The following is a 19449-nucleotide window of genomic DNA, read 5'->3' as shown; positions in this document are numbered from 1 at the left end:
TTCCTTAAATCTGATGCCTATCACACACCAGGGCCTGTCGAGGGATGGGGAGCTAGGGGAGGGAGAGCATTAGGAGAAATACCTAATGTAGATGATGAGTTGATGGGTGCAGCAAACCATCATGACAAGTGTATACTTATGTAACAAACCTGCACGTTCTGCACATGTACCCCAGAACCTAAAGTATATTTAAAAAATCTGATGTCTACCTTCAGATTACCTTCCTTAGGATTCTAAATGATCTCTTAGTTACCAAATACAACAGTCTTTCACCTGTTTTCATTTTCCCAGCTAGTGTGCAGCACCAGAAGCTTCTGAGCACCCCTACTTCCTTTGACTCAGTGGCCCCTTCCTGTCTCCCACCACCCTTTCTTTCTCATTCACTGGATGTCCTTTCTCCCTGCAACCCTTGGATGTAGGCCTCCCTGCTGGTCCACAGACTTTCTTTTCTTTTCTTACACCCTCTCCTTTGGGGGCTTCGTCCCTTAGATCTCGTGATATCAACCATGAACGCATGTGATCCCCACATGGTCATAGAGAATCCCAGCCTATCTTCAAGGAATCAGTCCCACATTGTAATGTGCCCGCTGGAACAACCGGGTGAACTTTCAAACTCTACATGTTTACTTATTCAATTCATGCATTTATTCAATAAATAACTGCTGATAGCTCTGGGCCAGGCCCTGCCCTAGGTAGGGGACACAGGCAAAATGTGGGCCTGTCTTCACATAACTTACATTGCAGCAGTAGTGACAGGCCACAAGCAAGTCCAGACAAAATCACCACACACTAAGATTTTTTATGAAAGAAACACAAGGGACAGAACTAGAGAAGGCACTCAAGGGTGGACAAGGAGAAACCCACTTTGGAAGGCGTGGTTGGGAGGACCTCTTGGAGGAGTTGGCATTTACAACAAACATTCCTCTCAGCTGCGCCTACCTCCTTTATGTATTATTGACATCATTGTTATAGAAACCTAGAAATAAAGCATCAGAATCGTCCTTGAACATACCTTTCCTTTGTATATACCAATGCAAGTCAGTATGCTTGTGTTTCCCTTATGGACTTCACATATAAATCCCCCCTCTGCTCCTGTGATGGGCACCAGGTTAGCCCTTCGTTCCTCTTGCTGAGACAATGGCACCAGCTCCTCTTCTTCCCCGGCTCCTTCATTCAGATCATCCTCCTCCTTGTGCCTGTCATTCAGTCTGAAGCACAGATGACTCAATGTAGTCTTCTAAATAAAGTCCAAACTGTTCTTTCTGGCATCTGAATCTTTCCCATCCGATTTTCTGCTACCACATCAGGCATAGTGTAAACCCCAGGCAGGTAGGATTCCATCCTGTGGCTTCCTGTCCTACTTACTTCATACAAGGCTGTGCTTGAGATGTCTGCTGTCCAAGCAAATAAATTACTGGCTGCAAATCTGTCCCGGGGGCCACTTCCTATCATAGCCACATCTTTTTCCCAATTCTTGAACCCATAGACTCTCTAAAAGCTTCACACTTTTTGCAACTGCTCCTGGGAAGGTAGTCACAGTGGGCATGACCAAGGTGGGCCATGTATAGTTTAAAAGTTAGGGATCATCTATAATATAGTACGATCATTTTCTAAAATTTTTGAAAACAATATGCAGAAAGATAAAAATCAGAGTTTATCAAAATTTAATGGTTTTATTTGGTGGGGGTGGGGGGGGTGGATAATTTCTGCCAAAGCACCACTACTCTTCCCCAAGAGAGGGTGCCATTTACCTAATAATTTTCCTCTGTCATCGTTTAGTTTTTACTTTGGCTTCATCGTAAGCATTAATCTCTGGGTTTGATAAAGTTTCAAAGGCTAATAGTTAAGTGGTTAGGACTGCTTGGGTTCAGATCTCGGCTCTGTCTCTTACTTGTGTCTGACTTTGGACAAGTTGCTTAATCCCTCTGTGCTTCATTTCTTCATCCTTAAAATGGGGGTAAAAGTGGTACCTAATTATTGGAATTGTTGTATGAAAAGAGTCATTAGAGTAAAGTGTTTAGAATATTGCCCAGAACGTATCAGCACTCAGTGGTAATGCCACTGATAACACCCCCATTAACACAACATGGAGCCTTAGTCACAGCCCATCAGTCTTTTGACCTCCCTTTTTTTCCTGCCACTGGTCCTCCTATGGCTTCATATCTTTCCAGGGCAATAACTATGATCACTCTCAGTGGTCTGGCTCGGAAGAGGCAACCCTAGAGAATGGCGGTGATTTTTCCATCTGTCTTTACTCAGCACCCTAAGTCCGAGTGAAAAAGGGAGAAACACATAGGATGCTGATTTGGTTTTGATGTGTGTCCCCACCAAATCTCATGTTGAAATGTAATCCCCAGTGTTGGAGGGGGGCCTGGTGGGAGGTGTTTGAATCATGGCAGTGGATTCCTCATGAATGGCTTAACCCATCTCCTTGGAGATAAGTTCTCATGAAACCTGGTTGTGTAAAAGTTTGTAGCAGACCCCTTCCTTGCTCCTGCTTTTGCCATGTAAAATTCCTGCTCCCACTTAGCCTTCTGCCATGAGTGAAAGCTCCTTGAAGCCTCTCCAGAAGCTAAGCTGATATCAGTGCCATGCTTCCTATAAAGCCTGCAGAACCATGAGCCAATTCAATCTCTTCTTCTAAATTTATAAATTACCCAGTCTCCGGTATTTCTTCATGGTTATACAAGAATAATCTAATATGGAAAACTGGTATTGAGGAGTGGGGCATTGCTATACAGATACTGAAAATGTGGAAGCAGCTTTGAAACTGGTTGACAGGCAGAAGTTGAAAGAGTTTGGAAGGCTCAGAAGAAGACTGGAAGATGAGGGAAAGTTTGTAATTTCTTAGAGACCATTGAAATAGCTGTGCCCAAAATGCTGACAGTGATACAGACAGTGAAATCTAGGCTGACAAAGTCCGAGATGGAAATAGGAATGTATTGGAATCTGGAGCAAAGGTCATCCATGTTATAACTTTGTAAAGAACTTGGCTGCATTCTGTTCATGCCCTAGGGATGTGTGGAAGTTTGAACTAATGAGTGATGATTTATAGTATTTGGTGGAAGAAATTTCTCAACAGCAAAGTGTCTAAGGTGTAGCCTGGCTGCTTCTAACAGCCTATGCCCAGATGTGGGAGCAACTAAATGACTTCAAGTTGAAATTCATATTTAAAAGGGAAGCAGTGCATAAATGTTTGGAAAATTTGCAGCCTGGTCGTGTGGCAGAGAAAAAGTAAAGAGGAATTCAATCAGACTATGGAGCAACCACTTGCTAGAGATATCTGTATAAATAAAAGGAAGCCAAGTGCTAATATCCAAGGCAATGGGAAAAAGACCTCAAATGCATTTCAGAGACCTTCACAGCAGCCCTCCCATCACAGGCCCAGAGGCCTAGGAAGGAAGAATGGTTTTGTGGGCCAGGCCCAGGGTCCTGCTGCCCTGTGCAGCCTTGGGATATTGCTCCCTGCATCCCAATCACTGTGGCTCCAACCTTGGCTCAAAGGGTCCCAGGTACAGCTCAGGCTGCTGCTTCAGAGGGTGCAAGCTGCAAGCCTTGGCAGCTTCTATGTGGTGTTAAGCCTTCAGGTACATAGAAGAGTGCAAGAGTTGAGGCTTGGGAGCCTCCGCCTAGGTTTCAGAGGATGCATGGAAAAGCCTGGATATCCAGGCATGAGCCTGCTGCAAGGTCAGAGCCCTCACAAAGAACCTCTACTAGGGCAGAGGCAATGGAAAATGTGGGTTTGGAGCCCCCACACAGAGTCCCCAATGGGGCACTGCCTAGGGCAGCTGTGGGAAGGGGGCCGCCATCCTCCAGACCCCAGAATGGTAGATCCATTGGCAGCCTGCACCTCTCAGCATGGAAAATCCACAGGCGCTCAACTCCAGCCCATGAGAGCAGCCTTGGAGACTAAATCCTGCAAAGCCACAGTGGGGGAGCTACCTAAGGCCTTGGGAGCTCACCCCATGCACTAGTGTGCCCTGGATGTGGGACATGGAGTCAAAGGAGATTATTTTGAAGCTTTAAGATTTAGTGACTGCCCTGCTGGGTTTTGGACTTGTGTGGGGCCTATTGCCCCTTTCTTTAGGCCAATTTCTCCCTTTTGGAATGGGAATGCTTACTCAGTGCCTGTAATTACCATTGTATATTGGAAGTCGATAATTTGTTTTTTATTTTACAAGCTCATCAGTGAAAGGGACGTGGCTTGTCTCAGATGAGACTTTGGATTTTGGACTTTTTTAGTGATGTTAAAATGAGTTGAGACTTTTGGGGGACTATGTGCAGGGGATAATTATATTTTGGAATGTGAGAAGGACATGAGATTTGGAGGCCAGGGGTGGGATGATATGGTTTGGATCTGTGTCCCCACCAAATCTCATGTTGAAATGTAATCCCCAGTGTTGGAGGTAGGGCCTGGTGGGAGGTGTTTAGAACATGGGGGCAGATCCCTCATGAATGGCTTGGGCCATCCTCTTGGTGATGAGTGAGTGAGTTCTCATGAGATCTGGTTTTGTAAAAGTGTGTGGCACCTACCCCTACCCCTCGATTCTCTCTCTTGCTCCTGTTGCTGCCATGTGATGTGCCTGCTCCTACTTTGTCTTCTGCCATGAGTAAAAACTCCCTGAGGCCTCCCCAGAAGCTGAGCTGATACCAGTGTCATTCTTCCTGTAAAGCCTGTAGAACTGTGAGTCAATTAAACCCCCTTTCTTTATTAGTTTCTTAGTCTCAGGTATTTATTTATGGCAATGCAAGAACAGCCTAACAGAGATGCATTTCACTACTCCCCATTCATCCAGAGAAAATATTAACTTCTCACTAAGCCAGAAGGTAGCCTTGGGTCTTTCTCAACACAGAACTCCAGGAGCCCAATAAAGAATTCCAGCCCTAGACCAGAGACCACACCCTTGTCTATACCTAATGTGCTGATCAAGAGGAAGACATACTTCTATAGGTCAGGGGCTGGGAAGAAGATGGTAACTCTAGGTCCACAGGAACTTACTGGATTCCTGCTATAGGGTCTAGTCTCCTTGGGCTCTTCTGGACAGGCTTTGCAAGCAAAGTCTTTAACAGTAATAAGAGTGCCATACAGTACAGTCAAACACCATAGGCTCAGCCCAAGTCCCATTCCAGCTTTGAAACATACTAGTAACATTCTTTTAAGAAAACGAATTAATCCTCTTTTGTTAAATGGCTTGTTTACCTTCTGTCATTAGACTTATCTGAGAATTAAATGAGAAAGTGCATATAAAGCACTTTACAAAGTGCCTGGCACACAATATATGTTAGCTGACACCATCAGTACCAGCACCAGCAGAAGCAGCTCTCTTTCATCAGCTGTCATTTCTTCAAGATTCCCATCTGTCCCACAAGACCCCAGATGGCACCACATTTTATGAGATCCTGTCTCATGCAAGCCCCTATAGCAAGCCTTATGGAAATATCTTCAAATCATCCCTAACTTCACCAGATGAACAATTCAAGCGAATGATTTGTGCAAGTGGCAGGTATTGACACTGACAGTCCTCCCCACCTTCACAAGCTTCTACTGCTCTAGGAAGTAGTTTTCCCAGGGCCTGACTGACTGAGGACCTCAGCATCTCAGTGTCCCAGAGCTAGTCATAATTCCTTCAAACTTACTTTTTTTTTACACTAATCACAATTTAATCATTACGGGGGGAACAAAAAGTTCTCCTGCTTTTTATCCATCCCCTCAACCACCCAGACACTCAGACACTCCAGAGAAGCTTCCATATCTCCTCTGGAGTCCATTTTAATATATGACAAAAAGAGTCATCTTTCTTATTTCTTTTCAGGAAACGGGAAATATGGGTGCAGATGAACTGGTAAAATGAGACTTATAGTCCAGGGACACAAATGTAAAAGAGAAACGAGGCACAAATCTGAGAGAGCTGTGGCATTCTGCAACCACAGGCAAGTCTAGCAGTTCTTCGCAGCCCAATTAAATGCCACCTTCTCTATGATTCAATTTCCATGTGGATAACAGAACTACTTTAAGAAAGACACAGCTGGTTAACAAAGAAGGCAAGGGCCAGGAGTGCTAACACTGACTCTCTCAAAGTTATAGAAGTAATCACAGAAGATCAAAGCCAGCATCACCCAGCCCAGGACTTCCGAACTTCTGGCACATACATGGCTTAAAGCTTTCTTTTGATTTGGGAAATTTTCTTTAATATTAGCCCAGTCACATTCACACAGGAGAAAATTTAGTCAAATATTGATGGAGGTTAGTTACTTAAAAGACCAAAGGCTAATATACCAAGAGACCTTGAGTAATTAAAGGCAACTTTTTACCATTCCTCTTTTATATCAATTAGACCCATTGTAATAAATCCCTTTTCCCTATGTGAAGTACTTAAAAGCTTGAGCCATCATCCATGAACACTCTAACTTTAGTTCATCATTGTCTGAATCTTTCAGTAGTTAATACCTTGGGGAAAATATTTAAACTGGAGCATTTTAATTATATGCTTAGTGTGGAAGTTGTTAAAAGATAAGAGCATCTGATGTGAACCCAATTTAAATTCTGCTGAAGTTATTAATATGGTATAAAATTATAGAAATGATCAAGGGCTTATATAGTAGCTTTTATTAATAGAGCAATAAGAAAGTTTAGGTGCTCTATTTCTGTAGCTTGGATTTTTTTCTGTTCTAAAATAGTCTACTTTTGTGTCAGAGATCTGATTAGTTATATTGAGGCTTCTGAGGGACTTGTGGATTATTACATATCAGACACTGCTTTAGTCAGCCACTTTTGAAAGCAAACCAAGTTCAAACCCTGAGAAACCAAGTCAAATGTTGAAAAGGGGATCACTGTACCTGAGCCCTAAACCCCTTTCCTGTGTATGTATGAACACTTCAGGGACTGCGAGAAGGAGTCAGATTGTACCATCTGGTTGAGATTTCTTGCACTCTTAAAAAGAATCCTTTGACTTAGCTTCTGGGGAATATGAAATCTTTAAAGGAGAAGAAATTGAACAGTCTCCTAGGAAACAGACCGCGTATTGGCCTTAAGGAGATATGTCAACTTGTAAGTCAAAATAATATTTATTCCTTGAACTTGAAGCTAGTTTCTCTCCCCTCTTGGGAGCTAGAAAACTCCCTCTCCTTTCAGGGTCCAGGTGGATGATAATCTTCCTTTTCTTCTTGTTCAGCACACTGATTTTATTGCCCGACACAGCTGCAGGACTCTTTCCCTTTAGCCTGGAGTTTTTCAACAGCAGCACTACCCACATCTTGGACCAGATAATTCTTTACTCGGGGCAGGAGTGCTGCCCTGTATATTGTAAGAGGTTTAGCAGCAACCCCGGCCTCTACCCACTAGATGCCAGTAGCAATTTCCCTTTCTCTCCATACCCAAGTTGTAACAATTAAAAAATGTCTCTAGACTTTGTCAAATGTCTTCCAAGGGGAACACTGCCCCGATTAAGAACCACTGCTCTAGCTGAATAAAGGACTGAAAGATTTATCCAAAATACAGTCCTTACTTGTCTCAGTGTAAAATGAGACTGGTAGCATAAAAAAATCCTGCTGAGTTAGCTTTCTAGCTAAAAGCATTCACTCATTTTGTTGGTGAGTGTTAATTCTTTAGCTACATGGGGACTATACAGATATGTGTTTTCAATATTCAACCATGTTTTAACCCATTTATGCCAGAGGTTGTAAATTTTTGTGTGTGAAAAATCAGACATTGGCAATGACATTGAGCAGTAGGATATAAATAACTCCCACAAACTTAGCGTTCCAGTAATGGAACACTAGGCATAAATGGGTTCATGACTGTTCAGTGGTAGTGCCTCTTCTGCTTTCCATATTTATTTTCTGCTCAGTCTCAATCAGAAACTGGGGGATGGGACTGAACTTGCCTGATTCTGACAGCCTCGGTCCAAAACCTTAATCTTCAGGAGCTGTACTAAAGTCCAAAGAAAAAATATCTTGAAAACATAAATAGCAACTGATTTCAACTGAAATTGTGTTGTGTTCTATTGGGGAGCCCAATGGAAAACAGATGGTGCTGCCTTTCAAGCAACTTAAATCATCATGGTTTAGTGGAGAAGATTTCATTCACTGAAAGCATCCTATGGCTATATAGAGAAATAAACAGTTTTAAAAGTGCTAAAATTACTAGACTCATCTATCAAAACAAAGTAAATTCTTTTCTTTGCTCCGGCTGTTGGCTTTGGTGAAAGTAGAGTGTGGTCACTGGGTTCCATGGTCACTGGGCACCATGGCAGGTGCTGCCACAGCACTGGGTACACAGCAACTTTGGGACCGTGACCTGCCTCAACCTGTGTTCTCATTTGTAACATCAGAAAAGCAAGCACTGTTGGGACTGAAAAATCATGTATAGAGTATGTGATATGTGGTACACACTAAAGAAAGGTTAGGCTCCCCTCTCCTGGCCTCTGAAAGTTTCTGATGATCTTTTCCTTGAAAGCCTTCTTTAATAGAAAATGCCAAACATCAAGAGACCTATTTTTATTCATTTTTATTGGTAACTCTTTGATGGGTGTCTGCTATCCCAGCTATCATCCATGCAAAATAAAATCGCAGACATCTTCAAATCTATCATAAAATCATTTGAGCAAATAGTATTCAAACTGTTTTTGCAAATTATCATAAACAGGCTAATAAATAAACTTTACCATCTTTTTAAAGCCTCTAAATTTTTGGGTGATATAAACAAAGGCTTCAGTTTATCCCTTTCCTGAGGGGAATTCCCCCAAGGAAGATGCCAGCAGCTTCAACACAAAGTCTTAAGCAGGGAAGAGACAGGTGTGTCTCTTTGCCTCTGAATTTTATGACTCTGATATTGCTCGGGCCCTCCTGAACTTGAATTCTTCTACACACTCTTCTCTCTCTTCAGTTGCTTCTTCTTGAGGTGCTCCAATAAAGGCATATCTCCTGCTGGTTGATCATGAGGGGGCCACCCAGGCACGAGCAAACACTTCAGTCACCCTGTCTTTCCACAGTGCAGGGTGACGGACCAGCTGTGCGGGGGCAGAACTATCACACACATTCTCTACCTTCTCTCCACTCTCCGCCCTGACCCTGAGCAGTGGTAGGCTAATAGTTTCTTTTTCACTTTTTGTTTTTGTTATTGTTTTAAAAAATACATGCAATTGAAGAATGTTTGTAAGTGGAAAATAAGTAAAAGTATCTATTATTCATAGAACTTAGAACTCATAAACTAAGGTTGATATGCTGAAGCATTTTAATCAATAGCAGGACCTTTATTAGTCTGGATTCTTTATTCATCTGAACACATGGCTGAAGGGCACAGAATTCTGAGAAAGCTCCTTGACTAAGTGGTGGTGGCTTTGGGCCCCAGGTAGGTCAGTGGGGTGATAACCTGAACCTTCCTTGTTTCCCACCCTGAACAATGAGACACCAAGGCTGTATACACAGAAAGGAAAGAGTGGGTCAGTCTGCAGCCCTCAGGCTTAAGCAGAAGGGAAATAAATTGTTTCCTAAAATATTTATGAAATGCAACATCTGCTAAGATCTTCTTCTCTAAGGAAACTTCTGGTAAGTTAGGCAGCAGATAGGAACAAAATCCTGGGCTACCCCAAAAAAGAAAATGTTTATTTTAAATAATGGCAAATTCTGAACATACATGTAATCAAGGCATGTGTTGTAGGTTGTATGCTAGGATGTCTCCCAAACAGCCATGGCTCCTGGTGGACACACCCTGCAGAATCCAGGACTGTGGATATGATGAATTTGATTCGTGGGATTAGGTTATGTTCTGTGGCACAGTTGACTTTAAGAATGGGAGATGACCTAACCACATGAGCCCCTGAAAAGTACAGCATTTTTTTTCCTCCTGGAGGCAGAAGAGAAAGTTGAAGATTCAAAGCACAAGAAGAATTCAACACACTGTCACTGGCTTGAAGGTGGAGGACCACATAGCAAGGAATGCAGGCAGCGTCTAGCTGCTGGGCAAGCAAAGGGTACCTCAGTCCTACAACCACAAGGATGTGAAACCTCCCAATGATCTGAATGAGCTGAGAAGTGGATTATTCCCCAGATCCTGGAGATGAGCACTCATTCCATTCAATGCCTTGATTCCAGGCTTTGAGATCCTGAGCAGAGAACTCAGCTCTTCTATGTGTGAGCTACTCAATAGGTGTTTTTAGCGGCTAAGTGTGTGCTAATTAGTTAGGCAGCAATAGAAAACTCCTAAAAATTCTTTCCAGTGCTGGTCCTACATGGTGCTGAGTAGAGGTGGCTTCAGGGAAAGAGCACCTGCAGGAGAGGGACGAGACCGTGAGCCCTCAACCTGCAGTGCCCAGTGGCCCATGGACTCTTGAGGCCACCCTGGCCCCCTGGAGCCATCTGCCTAGTGGAAAGCACATGGATCCACTACTATATGCTAGGTGGTCTCAGAAAAATTTCAGAATCTTTTTGAATCTAAGTTTTCTCCTCATCTGCAAAATGGGTTCTGGTAAAAATGAAAAGAAATAACCTAAAACATCCAGCAGAGTCTCTGACATGTCAGTAGGTATTCAGTGAACGTTACCTTCCTTCCTTCACTCTCTTTGCCAACCTCCTCTTTCTAAAATATAAATTATTCCCAGTTGACGACCTTTCAATGATTCCCCATCTCTTATAAAATAAAATCCACACTCCTTTTAAGATCAAATAAGGCCACTCTCTCCTTCACACTGAGTTCCAACAACACTGGATTGTTGATCATGCTGTGAATATACCATGATTTTTTATTCGCTCTACCTGGGATGCCTTTCTCATTCCGTGCCTGCCAGGTGAACTCTGTTTCATTCATTAAAATCCAGCTCAGGCATCACAACCACAGGAAACTATTGTGGGAAAGTAGCAGAAGATGGTGATGACATCTTGCTCTGAGGCACCAAAGTCCTCTGCACATACAGCATATGGCCTTTCCACACCCCACGTGGTGGCATTAGGGAGTTTGGACTCCATTCTGAAGGCAACATGAAGCCACTGCAAGTTTTCAATAAAGGACTGACATGGTCATGTGTACATTTTGGAAAGATGACCAGGGCTATAGAGTGGGAAAATGGATTTGAATAGGGCAAGACCAAGGGCAAGGAAAGAATGAGAACCTGGTCCAGTAGGTTGATGAGACAAAGGAAGGGTCCCAGCTAAGCAGTGTCCCAGGGCAGGGAAATGTACCTGGGAGATGGCGACAGTAAATATACATATAGGTATATAGTAAAGAATACCGAGGTCCATCTTTTATTTTGCAACAATGGAGGTCAGGCCAGAAGAAGGCAACCTCCAGGAGGAAGTACCTGGAAGCAGGTGAGAGGAGCTGATTCTACTGTTGACAAGTCATGTTGGTTTGAGAATACCTGGTTGGATAAGGTTTTAATGGTTGAGATATGCTAATGAGCCCCAATTTGGAGGAGGAACTCCAAGTCGTGGAGGGTCCTGAATGAGGTATGAAGAAAGTTCATTTAAAGCAGAGGAAGCTGGTGTAGGATCAATGAAGAGCAAACCACAGCAATTAGAAACTACTTGTTAGAGATGCTGTTTGTTTTTGCAAAGTGGCAAACACTCTCAAAAGCTAGAATTAAGTCTTCTATTTATTTTCTCCTCTGTTTTTAGCCAATGAAATATGAGTCTATCTTGTTCACAATGACCTCAGTGCCAGCTACATGTGCAGACCCTGGAGAGATTCAGGACATGAAAGTGTGACAATAGGAAGGAGGCCCTGCCCTTGTCCCTCCATGGTGCTTTGCCCTCCTTGCCCACTCTGGGCTCAGCCCACGCCCCTCTCTGTAGCCCCTCTGGCTCTGAGCTTCATCTCACAGACCTCGTCTTACAGGGCTTGGCACCTGGGCCCCTTCAGTGTCTCAGTCCTGACCACTATGCTTCCCCGATAAGCCAGCCCAGGATGAGATGCCCCACCGTGGCCACCAGATTCCTCTCTCCAAGTCACTGCATGGGAACACAGACAGCCCACACTGGGCACCAGCTCCCCTTGGTTCATGGCCCCAACCGCCATTGGGATAAGCTCTGTATCACAACACAGATGGGATCCCTAACAAGTTCTTTTCATGTCTGATTTATCATCTCGGTATTATGCTAATACTCTAGTGCCCTTCTAAGATGATGCCACTGTCATACCGCCTGGAGCCTGGGACAAACAGGAACTAACATTGACCAGAGTACAGATGCCTGTCAAACTCTTTTATTAAGCACCTACATAGATGAACTCATTTAATCTGTGTAATCTTCTCATTTTATAAAAGCAGAACCCAAGATTGAGTCATTTGAACCAGGCCAGATAATAAAGGCAGTAAATACAGGGTCAGACTTCAAATTCAGGTCTGTCTGACTCCAAAGCTGGAGTGCTTTCAATAATTCAATGCAGCGTGTCCAGAAACTGAAGGCTATTCCCGAATGCTGACTCTCCAGTGGCTGGGCCCATTAGCTCTGGGTTCACCTCCTAGGTAGCACTGTCCCTGCTCCTGGAGTTCCCATGACCTTTCAGTCACGCCCTCCCCCACCCCCCAGGCTGTGATCAACAGCTCAGCCTCATAGATAGGAGTTGTGAATCGAGTCAGCAAACCATGAAACTGTGCTCTCCTATCTCCTTCCACTCAAAATGCAAGATGAAAGTGCACTCAAATTCCAAAGGGTAAATCCTAGGATCTTAAAGTTGGTCCTTATGTATGTTTCTTACAGTGTTACTTAGTCTTTGATTTTATTTTCCAGACAAATGTAAAACTGCCATAGAAAAATGCCACTAATGAGCCAAAGGAAATGTAGAACCAATATTTAATACGGGTTAGTTCTTTAGTTTTGTGTGTAAATAGTCAAAATGTCAATTTTGGATGACAGAATGACAGATGGAGCAGAGGGGGCTGTAAAAAATCCCAGTGGAAACTCATCTAACAGAGGAGGAAATCCTCACTTAATCTTGTCTCAAATGGAAAAGCCCTATGATTAATCTCAGAAATAACACCATGCCTCTATCTGAACCCTTCTGTCTCTGCTCTGCTCAGAACAGGAGAGCTGCAGCTCCCTTGGCCACTTCTGCTTACATCTGCCTCCAGCTAAGTGGGGTGCAATTACAGGGGCTGCTGTCAGAAAATGTTCACTGGGGAGCTACTTACTGCCAATGCATGTGTGCACCGCTGGGAAAAAATCACTTGCTTATAAGCTAGGGGATATTCAGAACTTGGCATCTTTCACGAAAAAATCACAGGGTGCAGTTAATTCAAGTAAGCCACTCAGAGAAACAAGCTTTTAAAAAACAATGGCGTGGGAATTATAACTTTAAAAGTACAGAATGAGGGAAGAATGAGAAAGCAAAAAAGCAAGAGGTCCATATCTGTGTAGAGTTGGATTACTAGCATGGCTGGCAGTTGTATATTTCTGGATCAAGAGTATAAAAAGATGAAAAACTGCAGGAAGAGGTGAGGTGGATGTAATCAGAGCTAGCAGTGTTTTCCTATTTCTGTGAAGTGCTCCTCTATTTCTTGTCACAAGTAAAGAATCATTGGTGCAGAGAAAGCTAAATGAATTGGAGGTTTAGGAGATGGGAGAGGAGCTTACTTTTAAACCAAGATGGGATTGGAAAAATTCTTTGTTAATGGTATGTTTTCAGAATGGAAATCCCACTGCCTAAGCAAATGAAACACAGAGAAGGCTATGAGCTTCTGGCATCTAGCTTTCCCAGAACAGCAACACGGCCACATGGCACACATCTTCCAAGTCAGAAACCTCAGTGTTGGTACGACTTGTTGCTGTACTGTACTAAGGTCCATCAAGTCAACTTGATTGACAAATGCCTCTGCTTGTTCCTGCAGAAAATATTTTTGAAATCCATTTCCCCACTCTATCCCACAGCCTGGGTGCAGGTCCAGGCCATTCTGCCTCTGTCTTCCTGTGTGCCTGTTTGTTCATTGCCTCCTTTACTCACTCAATCATACATCTCATTAAAAAGAACATCCTCTGTGCCTCAGGACAGAATGTAAGCCCCAGTGGAGCTAAGCATCTAAGAAGGAAGATATTACACATAGAATAACACTTAAAATTATTCACAATTAGCCACAATTGCAACCCAACCCTCTCATCCTCATCATGGTCCAGGTTCCCTATCTTGTGTCACTTCTTTTTCAGAACCTATCTCATCTTCTAACACACTATGTCATCTTCAGGCTTATTATGTTTACTTATTTACTTAGTCTTTGATATGGCTTAGCTGTGTCCCCTCCCAAATCTCATCTTGAAGAAATTCCCATGTGCTGTGGGAGGGACTCAGTGGGAGGTAACTGCATCACGGGGCAAGTCTTTCCTGTGCTGTTCTCGTGATAGTGAATTTGTCTCACAAAATCTGATGGTTTTAAAAAGAGGAGTTCCCCTGCACAAGCTCTCTCTCTCTTTGCCTGCTGCCATCCACGTAAGATGTGACTTGCTCTTCCTCGCCTTCCGTCACGATTGTGAGGCCTCTCCAGACATATGGAACTGTGAGTCCATTAAACCTCTTTTTCTTTATAAATTATCCAGTCTTAGGTATTTCTTCATAGCAGTATGAAAATGGACTAATACAGTCTCCTCCTGTTAGAATGTAAGCCCTCCAGGAATTCTGTCTATTTTATTCACTGATGTATCCCATAGCAAGGACTCAATAAAATTTGTCAAATAAATACAGGAATAAATAAAAGAGCTCAGGACAGATGCTGGGCTGGAGGTGGAAAATTGAGAATGGGCAGTAAATAGAGATAGTATATAAAGCCACAGGAGGATGTGATTTTTATTTATTTATTTATATTTTTAATTTTTTTTTGAGATGGAGTCTTGCTCTGTCACCCAGGCTGGAGTGCAATGGCATTATCTTGGCTCACTGCAACCTCTGCCTCCTGGGTTCAAACGATTCTCCTGTCTCAGCCTCCTGAGTAGCTGGGATTACAGGTGTGTGCCACCACACCTGGCTAATTTTTGTATTTTTAGTAGAGACAGGGTTTCACCATGTTGGCCAGGCTGGTTTCAAACTCCTGACCTCAAGTGATTTGCCTGCCTCGGCCTCCCAAAGTGCTAGAATTACAGGCATGAGCCACTGTGACCAGCCAGGGATGCGATTTTTAGAGAGAGAAAAGAACCCAGGATGAAGCCCTGAGAAGGAAAAAAAAAAAAAAAAAAAAAAGGCCAAAAATGTAAAATGACAGAAAAGTCCCAAAGAGACACCTTTAGTATAAACATCCAATTCTCTTTCTAGGTTACCCACTGGAAGAATGTTCTCCCTACTTCTATTAGTCCATTTTCACACTGCTGATAAAGACATACCAGAGACAAAGTAATTTATAAAGGAAAAGAAGCTTAATGGACTCACAGTTCCATGTGGCTGGGGAGGCCTTACAATCATGGCCAAAGGCGGAAGGCAGGTCTTACATAGCGGTAGATAAGAGAGAATGACGGCCAAGCGAAAGGGGAAACCCCTTATAAAACCATCAGATCTCGTGAGACTTATTCATGCCATGAGAACAGTATGAGGGATCTCGTGAGACTTATTCATGCCATGAGAACAGTATGAGGGATCTCGTGAGACTTATTCATGCCATGAGAACAGTATGAGGGATCTCGTGAGACTTATTCACTGCCATGAGAACAGTATGAGGGATCTCGTGAGACTTATTCACTGCCATGAGAACAGTATGAGGGATCTCGTGAGACTTATTCACTGCCATGAGAACAGTATGAGGGATCTCGTGAGACTTATTCATGCCATGAGAACAGTATGAGGGATCTCGTGAGACTTATTCATGCCATGAGAACAGTATGGGGGATCTCGTGAGACTTATTCATGCCATGAGAACAGTATGGGGGATCTCGTGAGACTTATTCATGCCATGAGAACAGTATGAGGGATCTCGTGAGACTTATTCACTGCCATAAGAACAGTATGAGGGATCTCGTGAGACTTATTCATGCCATGAGAACAGTATGAGGGATCTCGTGAGACTTATTCACTGCCATGAGAACAGTATGAGGGATCTCGTGAGACCTATTCATGCCATGAGAACAGTATGAGGGATCTCGTGAGACTTATTCACTGCCATGAGAACAGTACGAGGGATCTCGTGAGACTTATTCATGCCATGAGAACAGTATGAGGGATCTCGTGAGACTTATTCACTGCCATGAGAACAGTATGAGGGATCTCGTGAGACTTATTCATGCCATGAGAACAGTATGAGGGATCTCGTGAGACTTATTCATGCCATGAGAACAGTATGAGGGATCTCGTGAGACTTATTCACTGCCATGAGAACAGTATGAGGGATCTCGTGAGACTTATTCATGCCATGAGAACAGTATGGGGGATCTCGTGAGACTTATTCACTGCCATGAGAACAGTATGGGGGATCTCGTGAGACTTATTCATGCCATGAGAACAGTATGGGGGATCTCGTGAGACTTATTCATGCCATGAGAACAGTATGGGGGATCTCGTGAGACTTATTCACTGCCATGAGAACAGTATGGGGGATCTCGTGAGACTTATTCACTGCCATGAGAACAGTATGGGGGATCTCGTGAGACTTATTCACTGCCATGAGAACAGTATGAGGGATCTCGTGAGACTTATTCACTGCCATGAGAACAGTATGAGGGATCTCGTGAGACTTATTCATGCCATGAGAACAGTATGAGGGATCTCGTGAGACTTATTCATGCCATGAGAACAGTATGGGGGATCTCGTGAGACTTATTCATGCCATGAGAACAGTATGAGGGATCTCGTGAGACTTATTCACTGCCATGAGAACAGTATGCGGGATCTCGTGAGACTTATTCACGCCATGAGAACAGTATGAGGGATCTCGTGAGACTTACTCACTGCCATGAGAACAGTATGAGGGATCTCGTGAGACTTATTCATGCCATGAGAACAGTATGAGGGATCTCGTGAGACTTATTCACTGCCATGAGAACAGTATGAGGGATCTCGTGAGACTTATTCACTGCCATGAGAACAGTATGGGGGATCTCGTGAGACTTATTCATGCCATGAGAACAGTATGAGGGATCTCGTGAGACTTATTCATGCCATGAGAACAGTATGGGGGATCTCGTGAGACTTATTCATGCCATGAGAACAGTATGGGGGATCTCGTGAGACTTATTCACTGCCATGAGAACAGTATGAGGGATCTCGTGAGACTTATTCATGCCATGAGAACAGTATGGGGGATCTCGTGAGACTTATTCACTGCCATGAGAACAGTATGAGGGATCTCGTGAGACTTATTCATGCCATGAGAACAGTATGAGGGATCTCGTGAGACTTATTCATGCCATGAGAACAGTATGGGGGATCTCGTGAGACTTATTCATGCCATGAGAACAGTATGAGGGATCTCGTGAGACTTATTCATGCCATGAGAACAGTATGGGGGAAACTGCCCCCATGGTTCAATTATTTCCCACTGGGTCCCTCCCACAACATGTGGGAATTACAGGAGCCAAAATTCAAGATGAGATTTGGGTGAGGACACAGCCAAACCATATCACTGCTTTAGGGTGAGAAATTCTAGATGTTGGAAGGAGTTTTCTGGCAGCACCTAAAACCATGTGTCCTCTCCTGCCTCCCACCTTTTCTAAACATGCAATCCCTGCAGCAACCCCTCACTCACTGCGGCCAGGACACATTTAGACCTACTCCAGAAAAGGTTAACTATCAGGATGAGGCCAAAAGGGTTATGGGTACATTTATTATCATTTGGTTACACTGTTTGTGAATGAGGCCTAGTTTAATGACTCGGCCAGAAAATATAATGAGTCCATGGGAACAAGTATTTCATGATCTAACTAGGAGCCATGACTTGGAAGTACCTCTCCACTAATTTGTAGAAAGGGGATTACTTAATAGTAATTATTAAGATACGATTATATTATAATAGTATTTAGATAGTAATTATAAAAATACTATTACCTGTAAAGTTAGTTTGGACAGGAGAAGAGGCCCTGGCGCCTAGAAGGCAAATCAGTTTTATTTCTATGCCAAGCTTCAGTGCAAAGTTGAGAAAGAATCCAAGTGTTTTGTTCTAATTTCTCACTATAAACACTATAAACTCAAAACAGCATGGTGGTTCCTCCAAAAATTAAACAGAATTACGGTGTGATCCAGCAATTCCAGTCCTAGGTATATACTCAAAGAACTGAAAGCAGGGACTCAAACAGATATTTGTAGACTCATGTTCATAGCAACTTTATTTACAATAGGCCAAAAGGTGGAAACAACCCAAATGTCCATTGACAGATAAATGAGTAAACAAAATGTGGTATATGCACACAATGAAATATTATTCAGCCTCAAAAAGGAAGGAAATTCTGACATATGCTACAACATGGATGAACCTTGAAGTTACCATGCTCAGGAAAGAACAAATACTGTATCATTCCACTCATAGGAGGTACCTAGAGTAGGCAAATTCATAGAGATGAGAAAAGTAGAATAGCGGTTCATAGAGATGAGAAAGTAGAATGGCGGTTGCCAGAAGCTGGGGGGGAGGGATAAATGGGGAGTCAGTGTTTAATGGCACAGAGTTTCTGTTTTGGATGATGAGAACGTTGAGGTAGATGGTGGTGATGCTTGCACAACAATGTAAATGTACTTAGCGTACCGTACTATACACTTATTAGGTTGGTGTGAAAGTAATTGAGGTTTTTGAAAAACTGCAATTACTTTTGCACCAATCTAATAAAAATGGTCAAAATGGTAACTTTTAAAAATGGTTTAAAAACCTCATGCCCATGCCAGATGGTAAGCATTATTATTAGTAGTATTATTATCTTCCCAGTTTCACAGGTGAGAAAGCCAAGGCTGAGTGATATTAAGGGGCTTGCCTAAGTAAGTACAGAGTTTGGATTTGAACTTCAAGTTTTTAAGCCCAAAGCTTGTGCTGTTAATTGTATGCTAAATGATCTTGTTCTTGTATTCACTCAGCAGTCTTCACTAAAGCCACATTCACAACTTTATATTAAAAATTACCATCTGGTCAGTTTCTTCTTTTTCTACACTTTGAACTCTCAATGAAAAGAGGGAGCATTTCATGTGGAGCAAGAGAATCAGTGACAGTATCTGATAAACCACAAACCCCATGGGTGATACCTGTTCCCAACAGCAGTATCAGTGCTGCTCTGGTATTTAAAACTTTGGTCAATATAGACAGTTTGCTCTGCTCTATGGGGACTGCACATCTTCTGAGCACTAAAGATTATTGTTTTTTTGCAGGTTGGTGTTAAATTGAAATTTATGGGTAATAAAAAACAGAAATTCTTGGTACTTAACTAAGAAAATTTCCAAACCATAATGTTAAATTTGTAAAGCAGTTTATCCTAAGAGACTAGATGTGACAACATTAATCACTATTTTTCAAAATGAGAAGTCATATTTAAGCCAAAATTTCTGAAAGCATAAAATCAAAATCCTTC

The 19449-nt window shown here is 42.8% G+C and overlaps 1 protein-coding gene across 4 annotated transcripts in view; it reads right to left on the bottom strand.

Annotated features, from left to right (window-relative positions):
• The window catches only part of MTUS2 (microtubule associated scaffold protein 2), a 688859-nt gene that overhangs the window by 232428 nt on the left and 436982 nt on the right, over positions 1–19449 (bottom strand). The window lies entirely within an intron of this gene.

The sequence above is a fragment of the Pongo abelii genome, chromosome 14 (genome assembly GCF_028885655.2).
Source record: "Pongo abelii isolate AG06213 chromosome 14, NHGRI_mPonAbe1-v2.0_pri, whole genome shotgun sequence".
Classification (NCBI taxonomy): domain Eukaryota; kingdom Metazoa; phylum Chordata; class Mammalia; order Primates; family Hominidae; genus Pongo; species Pongo abelii.
Note: the sequence above shows the minus strand (reverse complement) of the source record. Positions and strands in the feature narration are given on the sequence as shown.